The sequence below is a fragment of the Enhydra lutris genome, unplaced genomic scaffold, assembly GCF_002288905.1.
Source record: "Enhydra lutris kenyoni isolate GAN:26980312 unplaced genomic scaffold, ASM228890v2 scaffoldscaffold2, whole genome shotgun sequence".
Classification (NCBI taxonomy): domain Eukaryota; kingdom Metazoa; phylum Chordata; class Mammalia; order Carnivora; family Mustelidae; genus Enhydra; species Enhydra lutris.
The window spans coordinates 61038545-61052161 of NW_019154086.1; positions in this window are offsets into that span (position 1 = coordinate 61038545).

Genomic DNA, 13617 nt, shown 5'->3' on the forward strand with positions numbered 1-13617 from the left:
ATATAAATATTATATATTATATATTATATATAAAATATTAAAATTATATAAAATATAAATAATTTATATTTAATATTTTATTTATTTTTTAAAAGATTTTATTTATTTATTTGACAGAGATCACAAGTAGGCAGAGAGGCAGGCAGAGAGAGAGAGAGAAAGAGAGAGGAGGAAGCAGGCTCCCTGCTGAGCAGAGAGCCCGATGTGGGGCTCGATCCCAGGACTCTGGGATCATGACCTGAGCCGAAGGCAGAGGCTTTAACCCACTGAGCCACCCAGGTGCCCCTAACATTTAATATTTTAAAAACCATTCAATTTTACACTTCAAATGGGTGAACTGTATGGTATGTGAATTATATCTCAATAAATGCCATAAAAAAGAGAAAAAGAAAAAGAAAAAATATAGAACAAACCTTAAAAAAAAAAACCCAAAAGATAACCAATTTAAAAAAAAATTTTTTTTTAACAGATATCTCACCAAAGAAGACTTAATAACTACGGGTAAGCCCATGAAAAATTCTCAACATCATTAATCCTTAGGGAAACCCAAATCAAATTCATTGATACCATTGTATGCCAAGTAAAATTGCTAAATTTAAAAATTGACTATACCAAGTAATAGCAAAGATAAGAGCAACTGGGAATCTTATAGACCACTTACCAGAGATCAAAATTTCACAGCAACTTTGGAAAAAAGTTTGTCAATTTCTTATGAAGTAGAACATATAATAGTATTCCTAAATATTATCGAATGTTTTATAATAGAGGGTCTGGCTGGCCTTTGCCCCCAGGCTTTTGGAAAAGAGTCTCTAAATCTTTAGCATTTAATAGGAGTGACTGTGTTATTCATGATGGGCCTCTAGGACCACACCCTTTGAGATTGTGCTAATGAGGTGACTCATTCTGGGTCCCTAGATGATTTCTGGATGGAGGCTAATCATGCTAGAAAGATCAACTAAGTGATTAGAGCATTAGAGTTTTAGATCCATATGATATCAGTCCAAACTGGTAACCTCCAGGGAGTGGAGGGAGGCCAAAGATTGAATTCAATCCTGGAGCCAATGATTTAATCAATCATGCTTAAGTAATGAACCCCCACTGAAACTCTAGATGCTTGAAGCTCAGATGTGTTCTCTAGATTAGCAAAACACATCAATGTCCTGGACTGGTGATGCATCCTGAGGGCATGGAAGCTTCACATTTGGGACCCTTCTGTACCTGGCCCCAGGTGTCTCTTCTGTCTCTTGGTTTTGACTTGTGTCCTTTTTCAATGATAATTGTATTATAAATATAGGAATTTCCTGAGTTCTGTGAGTCTATCTAAAAAATTACCATGAGAGGTTAATGGGAACCCTGAATTTGTAGTCAGGTGGTTAAAAATGGGGGTGGTCTGGGAACCCTGGGAACCTGTGAAGTTTGATCTGAGTCTGGGTAGTGTCAAAATTGCATTTTATTTAAGAAATTGAAAACAAATCTATGTAAGACTATAGGAATGTTTATAGCAGCCGTATATAAAATGGCCCCAAACTGGAAGCAACTCAAATATCCACCTAAAATTGGAAAGCATAAATAGGTAGTGGTATATCTATTCAATACAATATTACTGATAAGAAGAAAGGGATTAATTATTGATAATAGGAAACAAATTAATAAATCTCAAAGGCATTATACTAAATAAAATAAACCAGATGCCTAAGATTAATATTGTTTGACTCCATTTATATGAACTCCTGACAGAAAGTAGATCATTAGTAGCCAGGAGATAAGAATGGAGGGAAGGTATTTGTCTATAAAGAGGAGAGGAAACTTTTTGGAGTGATGGAAATATTTTACATCATGATTGTAGTGGTAGCTATATGATTTTATACAGTATTTTGGTCCCAGTGTCACATGGTATGCAATAATCAACTCTAGTCAAATTGTAGATACAAATCTGTCTCAACCTACAATGGAGTTATATCCCGATAAACCCACTGTAAGTTGGAAATTTAGTAAGTCAAAAATGCATTTAATATACCTAACCTGCTAAACATCATAGCTTTGCCTAGCCCTCTTTAAATGTTCTCAGAACAATTATGTTAGCCTATAATTGGACAAAATTTTCTAACACAAAGTCTTTTTTATAATAAAGTGTTGAATATCTCATATGATTCACTTAATATTGTTGTGAAAGTGAAAAATAGAATGGTTGTATGAATTCAGAATGGTTATGTCAGTTGTTTACCCTTGTGATGATGGGGTTAACTGGGAGCTGCCACTGCCCAGCATCACGAGAGAACATCATACCACACATCACTAGCCCAGAAAAATCAAAATTAAAGATTAGAAGTATGTTTTCTATTGAATGTGTAATCACATTCACATCTTTGTAAAATCAAAAAGTGTGAAGTGGAGAATGCCTGTATAACTCCAAATGGTAGTATTCAATTTGCTTCTTTCTTTGGAGGTTATGTCGATATGTTCATTATATGAAAATTAAACTATATTAAACTGTACCCTTATAATTTGTCTAATTTGTGGTATATATATTTTTTACTTCAATAAAGTATTTTATGTTTTAAAAATGTTGTTTGTAACTTAATAGGGTTTTAAAGTTTTCTTTTTATAGTTCTTATATATTTCTTCTTGTTTATTTCTAATCATTTATTTTATTTGCTGATTTTTTTAAATTTATTTGACAGACGGAGATCAAAAATAGTCAGAGAGGCAGGCAGAGAGAGAGGGGGGAGCAGGCTCCCTGCTGAGCAGAGAGCCCCGATGTGGGGCTCGATCTAGGACCTTAGGATCATGACCCAAGCCAAAGGCAGAGGCTTTAACCTACTGAGCCACCCAGGTGCCCCTATTTGCTGATATTTTTAATAGGATGTTCTTTTTTTGAAGATTTATTTATTTATTTGAGAAAGAGAAATTGTGAACAGGGGCAGAAGGAGAAGAAAAGAATCTCAAGCAGACCCAGTGCTGTGCATGGAGCCCAAGGTGGGGCTCAGTCTCAGGATCCTGAGATCATGACCTGAGCCAAAATAGAGAGTTTGACACTTAACTGACTGAACCACCCAGGTGCCTCTAGAATGTTCTTCATTATAATTTTCTAATCTATATTTGACATTTATGAAAACTATTGGATTTAAACAGAGTAATTTTATAAACTATTTTCCCAAATTGTCTATTTCTAATCTTATCTAATAGACTTTTTTGGTATGTTGCCACATAGGCTGTCAAATTGATGGTAAATAACGATAATTTTGTTGGCTTTTCCCTAACGTTTATGATTCTTCTTTTACTTGTCGATTTTTACTATCTCAAAGTTTTAGGAATATGATAAATGATAGTGGTGATTTCATATATTGTATTCCTTATTTGAATGAGAATGTTTTTCAATATTCAACTCTGAAATATGATTCTGGCTAGTTTCAAATGTATATTTTTCAAGTTAAAGAATGCTCTTTTTGGGGTGCCTGAGAGGCTCAGTGGGTTAAAGCCTCTGCCTTCGGCTCAGGTCATGATCCCAGCCTGGGATCGAGCCCCGCATCGGGCTCTCTGCTCAGTGAGGAGCCTCCTTCCTCCTCTCTCTTCCTCCTCAGAGAGCCTGCCTCTCTACTTGTGATCTCTGTCTGTCAAATAAATAAATAAAATCTTTAAAAAAAAAAAAGAATGCTCTTTTTTCCCCCTATCTTACTATGATTATAAAATCAGAAATATATACTGAAATTTTATCCAATGCTTTATGGCATTTATTGTAAAATCTTTTTTTTTTCTTCTTTTGGTCAAGTATGTGTTATATTACTTCAATTGATTTCTTAGTTATCTTTCTCTATGTTCCTGAATAAATCCCATTTTCTATTAATTTATCAATATTCTATAAGATTGAATTTGGCAATTTATTGTTTGGTATGTAAACATCTTTATTTTGTAGTCTGCTTTTTTTGTGATTTCTTAATCAGGTTCAGGATACAAGACAATTCATTAGTCATAAAAAGCAGTAAGACTTTTATTTATTCTCAGTGTTCTGGTAACATAGATAATATTTAATATTTAAGGATTTGGAAGTTTTTCCGTGAAAGCTCTGGAACTCAAACTCAACTGATAAGATGAGAGGTTTAGAAATTATGTTTCCTTGGGGAACCAGTTCCATCATCGCTGATTCTGGGAGACCAGAACCCAGTGGATTAAATTAACCAGGTGTTCTACTTCACTGGTTAAGTTAAGAGAGGTTGAATGATAGAACTAGTAATCTCCTTTTTCATTTATCTCATTCAAAAATCTTCTTTACTAACAGCTTTACTATTCATGGGGCTACAAAGAACCCCTCTTTCTCAGGACTTCATCCTCCAGGGCCACCACAGGACCTGGGTCATTGTTACTACACGGGTAGTTCACAGACATAGTCCCCAAAGAGAAACCAAAATGCTCAAGGTAGCAAATGTTCTACTAGCAAGGAGGATATAAACCTTGAACCATAGAATTAAGTCATAGGTCCTTGGAGCCAAGGAAAGAACTCATCTGTGTGCTAAGGTTGAAGATACACTAGTGCAGATGGGAAATGGGAAAAACAGAACTTCAACATAGATTCAAAAGAGAAAAAATAAAACAAGAGATCAACAAAATCCTATTCAGATCATATCTTACAAATGTAAAGTGCTTTATTTTTTTATTTTTTTATTTTTTTTTTTCAGTGTTCTAAGATTCATTGTTTATGCACCACACCCAGTGCTCCATGCAGTATGTGCCCTCCATAATACCCATCACCGGGTTCATCCATGCCTCCACCTCCTCCCCTCCAAAACCCTAAGTTTGTTTCTCATAGTCCAGTCTCTCATGCTTCATCTCCCTCTCCGATTTACCCCACTTGACTTTTCTTTTCCTCCTCTTAATGTCCTCCATGTTATTCCTTATGCTCCACAAGCAAGTGAAACCATATGATAATTGACTTTCTCTGCTTGACTTATTTCACTCAGCATAATCTCCTCTAGTCCCATCCATATTGATACAGAAGTTGGGTATTCATCTTTTCTGATGGCTGCGTAATATTCCACTGTATATATGGACCATATCTTCTTTATTCATTCATCTGTTGGAGGGCATCTTGGCTTTTTCCACAGTTTGGTGATTGTGGCCGTTGCTGCTATGAACATTAGGGTCCAGATAGCCTTTCTTTTCACTACATCTGTATCTTTGGGACAAATACCCAGTAGTACAATTTCAGGGTCATAGGGTAGCTCTACTTTTCATTTTTTGAGGAATCTCCACACTGTTTTCCCAAGTGGCTGCACCAACTTGCATTCCCACCAACAGTGTAAGAGGGTTCCCCTTTCTCCACATCCTTTCCAGCATTGGTCAACTAATCTTTGACAAAGCAGGAAAAAAATATCCAGTGTAAACTCTTCTAAATTGAATTTATAGTACATTTGATTCCCAATAGATCGCATTTTTGGCCATAACAGCCATGTAAAATAGTAACTACACCATTCAAATCCTGGAAAGTATTCAGGAATGGTGACAGCAAATCATGAACACACAGAATCTAGAGGCTGACAGGACATGCTTCTTTATTTTCCATTTGCATTAACAGAAGTCCATTCAGCATTGCCTTAGATGGGACACTGGGAAGTTCTTTCTTACCTGGTTTCCCTTTCTCCTCCTTTTTCCACCTACTTTGCTTGCAGCTTCTAGGCCTCCTTCCATTTCAGCCCCTAAAATCACACACCATGGAGTCTCCCAAACCTTTTGCTTGAGCCCTGTGATGGTCAAATCCTCACTCTATTCTCAAGGGCTCCATTTTCAGTGCTGGGTGCATATAAAATAAATTTTTATTTTTCTAAATCTAATTGCCTTTCATGGCATAGCTTAGTTTGTGTTATTATGCAAAAGGATCTTCTCTTCACCAGGGATGAGGATAGACAAATAGGAAGGCTGCCTCTTCCTGCAACAATTACATTCTAATTCCTTGCCCTACTTTAAACTCTTTGAACTTCCTTTTCTGAAGGCTTGCTACTTTGAATTCTTTCACATGCAGTGCCTATGAGGCAAATACATTAAATAGAATGACAAAGACAGATGAAAAGAAAAAGAAGACATAGGCACTCATATATCTGGGCTGAGTAGGCAGAGCTCACCTTAAAGTTAACTTGTCATCCACAACTTCAATAGCAATGAAAAAAGGACTATCACCATTTTTACCCATCCCCATGACAGTTGTTAAATAGAAGCCTAAAATGAAAGAGAAGGAATATGAGCCATAGCAGTGACATATTTTCTTGGCTGGGCAAGAAAAAAAACCACAAACTAAATATTTTGTATATATAAATAGTTTGAGAGTAATACCACATATTACTAAGAAACTCTCTATTGGGATCATAACTTAGGTAGTGGAAGAAAGATTAAAACAACCTATTGCTTGGGGCACCTGGGTGGCTCAGTGGGTTAAAGCCTCTGCCTTCGGCTCAGGTCCCAGTGTCCTGGGATCGAGCCCTGCATCGGGCTCTCTGCTCAGCAGGGAGCCTGCTTCCTCCTCTCTCTCTCTCTCTTGCTCTCTCTGCCTACCTCTCTGCCTACTTGTAATCTCTGCCTGTCAAATAAATAAATAAATAATCTTAAAAAAAAAAACAAAAACCTATTGCTAATAATTTGTCTTTGAGTCTCCAGCATTACATGCTTCTCACGCAGAGACACTTCACAATCTATCTAATGCTTATGATCATTGATAAGAAGATAAAAAACACCAAAAAAAAAAAAAAACCCCACAAGTACAATTTATTTGTTTTCTTTTTCTTTTTTTTTTTTAACAAGTAAAATTTAATGTAAAAAACTGGTCAAGAAATTTGATGACCTTTCACTTCGTAAATCCTTTTTCTCGGAGTGCTTCAGGCTTAATACTACGTATTAACATGAAGGTAGAATAGAATAAGATCCGAGTCCATTTCATGGCCAGACCTCCAGTACAATAAAATTTAATGGCTATTTTTAAAGGTTTTGGTATGAGTAATTTTTGAAAAATATATTTCAATTTATTTTTCAAGCTTATGTCTAAAAGACAGAAAGAAAACTCACTCCTTCCTCAAAAACCAAAGAAAGTAGTTTATTAGGCAGCATACTTGTCATTTGACAAAAAAATAAAAAGAAAAGAAAAACCTTCAGATTTCTACCAGAGTCAAGATAGAAAAGATCAATTCAGGCTTTTAAAGAAGCAATGACTCAGAAAACCAATCACATCAGGACAGAGCCTGCTGTTTAAACTGGTTAGATTTTACAAGGTGCTATTAGGTATACTTAAAGTTGATTGGCCTATAAATTGAAAAAAAAAATCCTTTTTGGTATCTCAACAAAGGGAGAGATTTCTGTGAGTTCTAGAAGGCTCTCCAGGACAAGGTAATGAGGAAATTGTACTTCAGTTCTATTTCTTCATCTCCTTTTCTACTCCCAGGTTTAATTCTTTGCTAAGTCTCCTTTTTCACCTCAGGAAAGATAATTGGATTTATCACCACTAATTCTAGTTTTTAAAAGACTTATAAAGCAATAATAAGCAGTTTTATTTTGCTGAAGAGTATATGAAATGTTTCTTTCACTCAGTTAAATGTTCTCCCTTCCAGAATATATGTGGGAATATAAAACTGAAATCAGGCATTAACTCTGAGTGCTTGTAGTATAAATATAGTGAAAATGTATATGTTAGCCTAAACAAGGACTCAGAGCGAAGGGGTCTTTAGTCAAAGAAACAGTAAGATGTATGAGGAGCAGGGGGAGGTCAAAGCTCAAACTTTGAAAACAGAAAGGCCTATGTTCAGATTTTCATTCTACGACTAGTAGCCTGTTTCTTCATCTGAGAAATACAGATAGTAATGCAAACATTATAAGATTGGTCAGAAAAACTGATGAACTAACAAATGTGAAATGCTTAGCCAACTGCTTGGCACATAGTAGTTTCAGTAAATGCTATTACGAGGAAAGCAAGTTGCGTAAGACTATCGTTTCTTTCACGTGGATGGGGAAGGTGTCAACTACTGATGGCAGGTTCTTTTAAGGTCCATCCCACATTGTTTTCAGCATTGAGCAATCCAAGGGACAAACTCCCTTTTTCGCTGGACCTCAGACTCCTCTCAGATCTCAACCTGCATGGAGCCCATCCCCCACAGAGATGGCAGGCTAAGCTTCCACCAGCCTCAGGAACCAGGCACCAGACTCCAGACTCTGCTATCCTCAAGCCTTGGACCCCTCCTCGGACACTCACAGCAAAGGCTTTTTTCAGCAGTCATATTAGAAAACCAACTTTATATTTTCTTCATGTCAGGTCAACACCCAGACACGTTTTTGTCTGATTTAGATCTCTGTGTCTGCATACATCTTTTCATCTCAGTATTCTCACACACAGCCCTTCATGCCTTTCATTCTAGTACTTCCTTCCAACTACTTCCATTGCATGGACCGAAGACACATACATTCCTGTTTCCCTTTTCACTACCATTTATGGATTCCTGAACTCTCTTCCATATTTATTGAAAAATATGAATCTTGGCTTAGGATGGCCTCCATATGTTATCATGAGATGTGAGTGTCAAGAAAAACAAGTAAGCTGGCTTCTAAGGATTGCACCATCCTGAATACTTCCAATTTCCATCTCAGTGACCAATCTGATGACCTAGAGTTACTATTTCTTGAACTCTTCCATTCCGTTCAACCTTATCCATGCCTGCATACTGACTGGAATCCAGATTTTCTCATTACCCTTTCCTACCACTCTTCTTATTATACAAAGTTGCCCATCCTCAAAAGTATGATTGATTAACTAAATGAGAGGATGTATGTTAAGCAACTAGTTCTGTGTTTTGGTATGTTAAACAGCAGCTAATAAGAGGTAACTATCTATCCTCCAGTCTCAATGTTAACATGCAAATTTATATAATATTGCTCTTTTCATTCCACCACATAGCTTTAAAAAATATATGTTGAAATGACACTACTCAGAGTGTCATAAAATGTGTAGGAAATTGTAAATTTGCCATTAGAGATAGCATATATGCACAAAGCAAAACAATTGTTAACTATTTACATACATAGAGCATGTGTCTATGTTGCTTTTTCTTTGTGAAAGAAGCTTCCTTATTTTCCAAAATAATCTGGTTATGCAATGGTTTCAAGGAAAACATGTATTATTACCTTCAACAACTATTTATTATTGTTTCTGTTTATTATTTTATTTTATTTATTATTATAGGTATTTATTATTATTGTTATTGTTTATAGCAAGAGTCATACATGGAGATTGACTAAAGTATTTGGATTGTAATTTATATTTGTTTGTGAAGAAAAATTTATTTAGGGATGTCTGGGTGGCTCAGTTGGTTAAGCATTTGCCTTCAGCTCAAGTCATGATCCTAGGGTCTTGGAATCAAGTCCCACATCAGGCTCTCTGCTCAGTGGGGAGTCTGCTCCCTCTGCCTGCTGCTCTCCCTGCTTGTACTCTCTCTCTCTGACAAATAAATAAATAAAATCTTAAAAAAAAAAAAAAACCCACACCTTATTTATAGATTTTATTTCAAAATATCCATATGGGTCATCTAGAACAGCTCTGTGCTACAAAGTAGAGACAAGATGGTCTTTAAAATTGAAGGTCTATATCAATAGCAGAAATCCATTTCCCCCCAAAATGTTTCTGTAAAAGACTACAAAAAATACTAGTAGAAAGGAAAATACCTAATTTCTTCTCTCTGATGTAATATAAAAAGCATGAAGATGACTCTTAATATCACCACAGGAGAGTTCCCATCATGTCTCTTGTGGGAAGATAAATGTCAGTTCTACTCACCCTTGAATTATATTATTTTTGGCTCCCTTCATTAATCAACACTGAAATACTTATTGATGTGGTATTATAAAAGAAAATGGTTAAACTAGGGAAAATATTAGCAAAGTGGAAATTCCCAACATGTTACAATATGTTTAAATGCCTCACTGGAGACGTTATCTGAAGTTCGTGTTATTATGATTTGCTTTTATGTGCTTGTTTTCTCTTCATCCCCTATGGACCAATTGACATTTTGCAGTCATTGAAAGGCCTTGCTCCTGCTCATGCTTAAAGCATAAGAAGAAAACAAAGAGCAATTCACAACTCTTCTTGCCTTTTCTACCTAACAGAGGTATTTGCTTCTTTCCAGAGAACTGGTTTCCACTTGCTAACTTTTTACCTAAATGACATGCTGTCTTTGATCTCTGGATAGCAAGGTTCATATTCAGTAGGATGAAGAACTGAATCCTCACAACTGACTCCTAAGGAATGAACTGAGGAATATCGTTGATGTTGTCAGATATGCCATATTCCCAATTTCTTTATTCCTTTGTACAAATTTTCTACTCTCTTCAATGACCTCTAAAACTTGTTCAAATGTAGAACATTCATTATATGTATATTCCGAAACGTTTGGTTTGCTTTATGGCTATTGTAATACTGCACGTTGACAAATCCAATAAAAGTCAAATATGTGATATCTCTTATCATTTAACAAAAGTGAAACAAGTAATGACCACTAAAATTTTAATTATTGTTATAAACAATAAATTATTGTTCTATATTCTACCTAGCTGGTTTAACACTTGTCGGGAAATATTAAAGTTTCTATCATAATATTCTTAACTTTTCATGTATATGAATAGTAATAAAATATTCAGTGGACACACATGCAAATAAAGATCTTGGCTTTTTTTTTTTTTTTTTCACTGTTCCCATCTTCCTGTAGTACCTAAGAAAGTAAGGTAATCTATCTGAATTTAGTTTCTCATAGGTAATGCATGAAGAAAAATTCTGTGTCTGTCTCAAAAGGATTAAATGAAGATTGGAGAATATATATAAAGTTTTCTTCAATACCTAGAAGTCATTGAGTAAAATTTTCTTACTTTTCTTCTCCTTTAGCTCAGATTTTTTGAAAAAGAACAATTTGATCAAACTAAGAATTAACATAGGAATTATGTAAATACGTAGTGAAAAACAATTAGATGAAAGATTATTTTTTACAATGTTAGCTACTTTTTATTCATCATGCTTCTAATATGTACGTACATCTTTGCACTGACACTCCCACCAGATGGCAATGTTAAGACTTATGTTGCTATTTGATTAATTATAGATATGCATATATATTGGAGAAATGATCAGTGAACCAACTAAGTTATTTTTTTTAAAGATTTTATTTGTTAATAACATTTATTTCAACTCCCTTTTTCCTTGTTGAATTCATACATGTGTATGTCATTTTTTAAATTAAGTTTTGCATTACTTTCAAAGAATGTGATGGTTGTTATACTAAGAAAATCACTTCTTATTATTGTTACTGGTGTTAGGAAAGCTTCTTTTGAACTAACTCTTAAAAGCATTATGAAGTGGGCACCTGGGTGGCTCAGTGGGTTGGGCCTCTGCCTTTGGCTCAGGTCATAATCTCTCTCTGCTCGATGGGGAGCCTGTTTCCCCCTCTCTCTGCCTGCCTCTCTGCCTACTTGTGACCTCTCTCTCTGTCAAATAAATAAATAAAATCTTTTTTTTAAAAAAAGCATTATGAAGTAGTAAAAAATAAGACTTACCTACTGTCTTCTAATACTTAATAAAATCAAAACACAGAAGCCAATTAGACATTGCTCATTAAGAGTACCCGAAGCAGGAAAAATATGAAAAAAATTCTCCATGAGCCTTATACTTAAAGGCTTGACTATTATTGGGAAAGTGGAATAAAAGGGGGAAGGAGGATTACTTATATTACACAAAACAAAAGCCAAGAAGGTTTTTCAAAAAAAGGAAAGCAGAGAGAATTAGATGTTTAAGTAGTTGCACTCTCTTGCTACCCAGTCTGCTTTGGTTAGAAAAAATATTACTCAAATAAAAATTACGTAGATTTTGTTTCTTTCTTTGTTGTTTTGGGATTTTTGCTGTTGTTATTGCTTTTATTTAGTAAACGACTGTTCTCTAGATAAGATTAAGATTCACACCATTCTTTCTCCAAATGTGTGTTTGCAGACTGAGGTTGCCAGACAAACTATGTTATCAATGACAAGGTAAGTTAGAAATTTAGAGTAAGCATTCTTGGCAATTTGGCAAGGTAGTTTTGTCTATTATATCTGAGAGTGAAAAAAAATGAAGTTTATGTTTTCTTTTCTCTTTTCTCATTTCATTTTTCTAGCAACTCGTTTTTAATGTGTTTTATGAAAATATGACTCCAGAATGAATTGGGAGATGGTGGTGGCCTTTCCCTACAGGTAGTTTATACCTTACACAGCTATCTTTAAATGATTCCAGATCTTTCTTCTTTACACAGTTATGAACATGAGGCACAAATTCTTTCTCTTGGATTCCACAATCTTTCTTTCCACACCAATTCCAATAATATTGGAAAGAAAAGCAGTGGGATTCTGTTTTATACTGACATCATACAGCTTACAGTGAGGTTTTATATTAGCCTATGCCTTTTTCATTTCCTACTCACTGAAAATCAGGCTTCCTTGATCTTAAAAGAAGACCAAAGTCACATTGAATTATAATGTAATAAACTTGAGATGTAACCATCTAGAAGCCTTTATTGAGCCTCTACTCAATATTCCACAATGCTCAGTATGCAAAAGACTTGAAAACTCTGGAACAAAGATAAATCCACTGGAAATAATTATTAAACAATATAGTTGCCAAAGTGCTAACTTTTATGCTGTTGATTCTGAGTAGTGTAGGAATTCAAAAGAGGAAATCAGTTTCTTCACCTGAATAATGAGGTAATAACCTCTACTTCACATGAGCATGAGTTAATGTATATGACATCCAGTCCAATGACTTGCACATAGTTTCTTTTTTTGTTGTTGTTTTGTTGTTGTTGTTGTTTTTAAAGATTTTATTTATTTGTTTGAAAGAGAGAGAGACAGTGACAGAGGGAACAGAAGCAGGGGGAATGGGAGAGGGAGAAGGAGGCTTCCGGCAGAGCAGGAAGCCCGAGGCAGGCCTCAATCCCAGGACCCTGGGATCATGACCTGAGTCCAAGGCAGATGCTTAACAACTTAGCCACCCAGGTGACCCTCTTTATTTTATTTTTAAAAAAGCACTCTTTGAAAGGACGAATAGAATTCATACAGAAAAGAAAGGAAAATTTTGTATAAGAGATTTTGCATTGGTAACATGCAAGATACCTCATATTGATTGATACTGTGATAATTCCTGCAGAAAGAACAGAGAGGAACAAAAGCAGCTTTGGAGAGAGTTCCAGAGACAGTATTTTGTTTACTGTGATCTGTAAGCTCTGGTCTCCACTACTAAATTCACATCCACTTCTATGATTAATGCAGGTTTCAATATGCCCCTACTTTTGTAATAAAGCTTTTAGTTTGTGACATAGAATAAGACCAGGCAATGATTCTGATCCTTGCTCTCCTTGAATAAGAAAGGGTAATGATGTTTTTTTCAAAAATAAAACTACTGATGTAAGTGATGACACAAGTAACCTAATCACTTGTTTCCTTCCAGTTAGTTTAACCAAAGTGGAAACTATGAAATAGGGCACAAATAGCAATTATTTCCTGTCTTTCAGCCTCCCCCCGGCCTTCTGCCTGTAAGTCAGCAAAGTTCTAAGACGTTCTAAACTTTCATCTTTTTCCTCG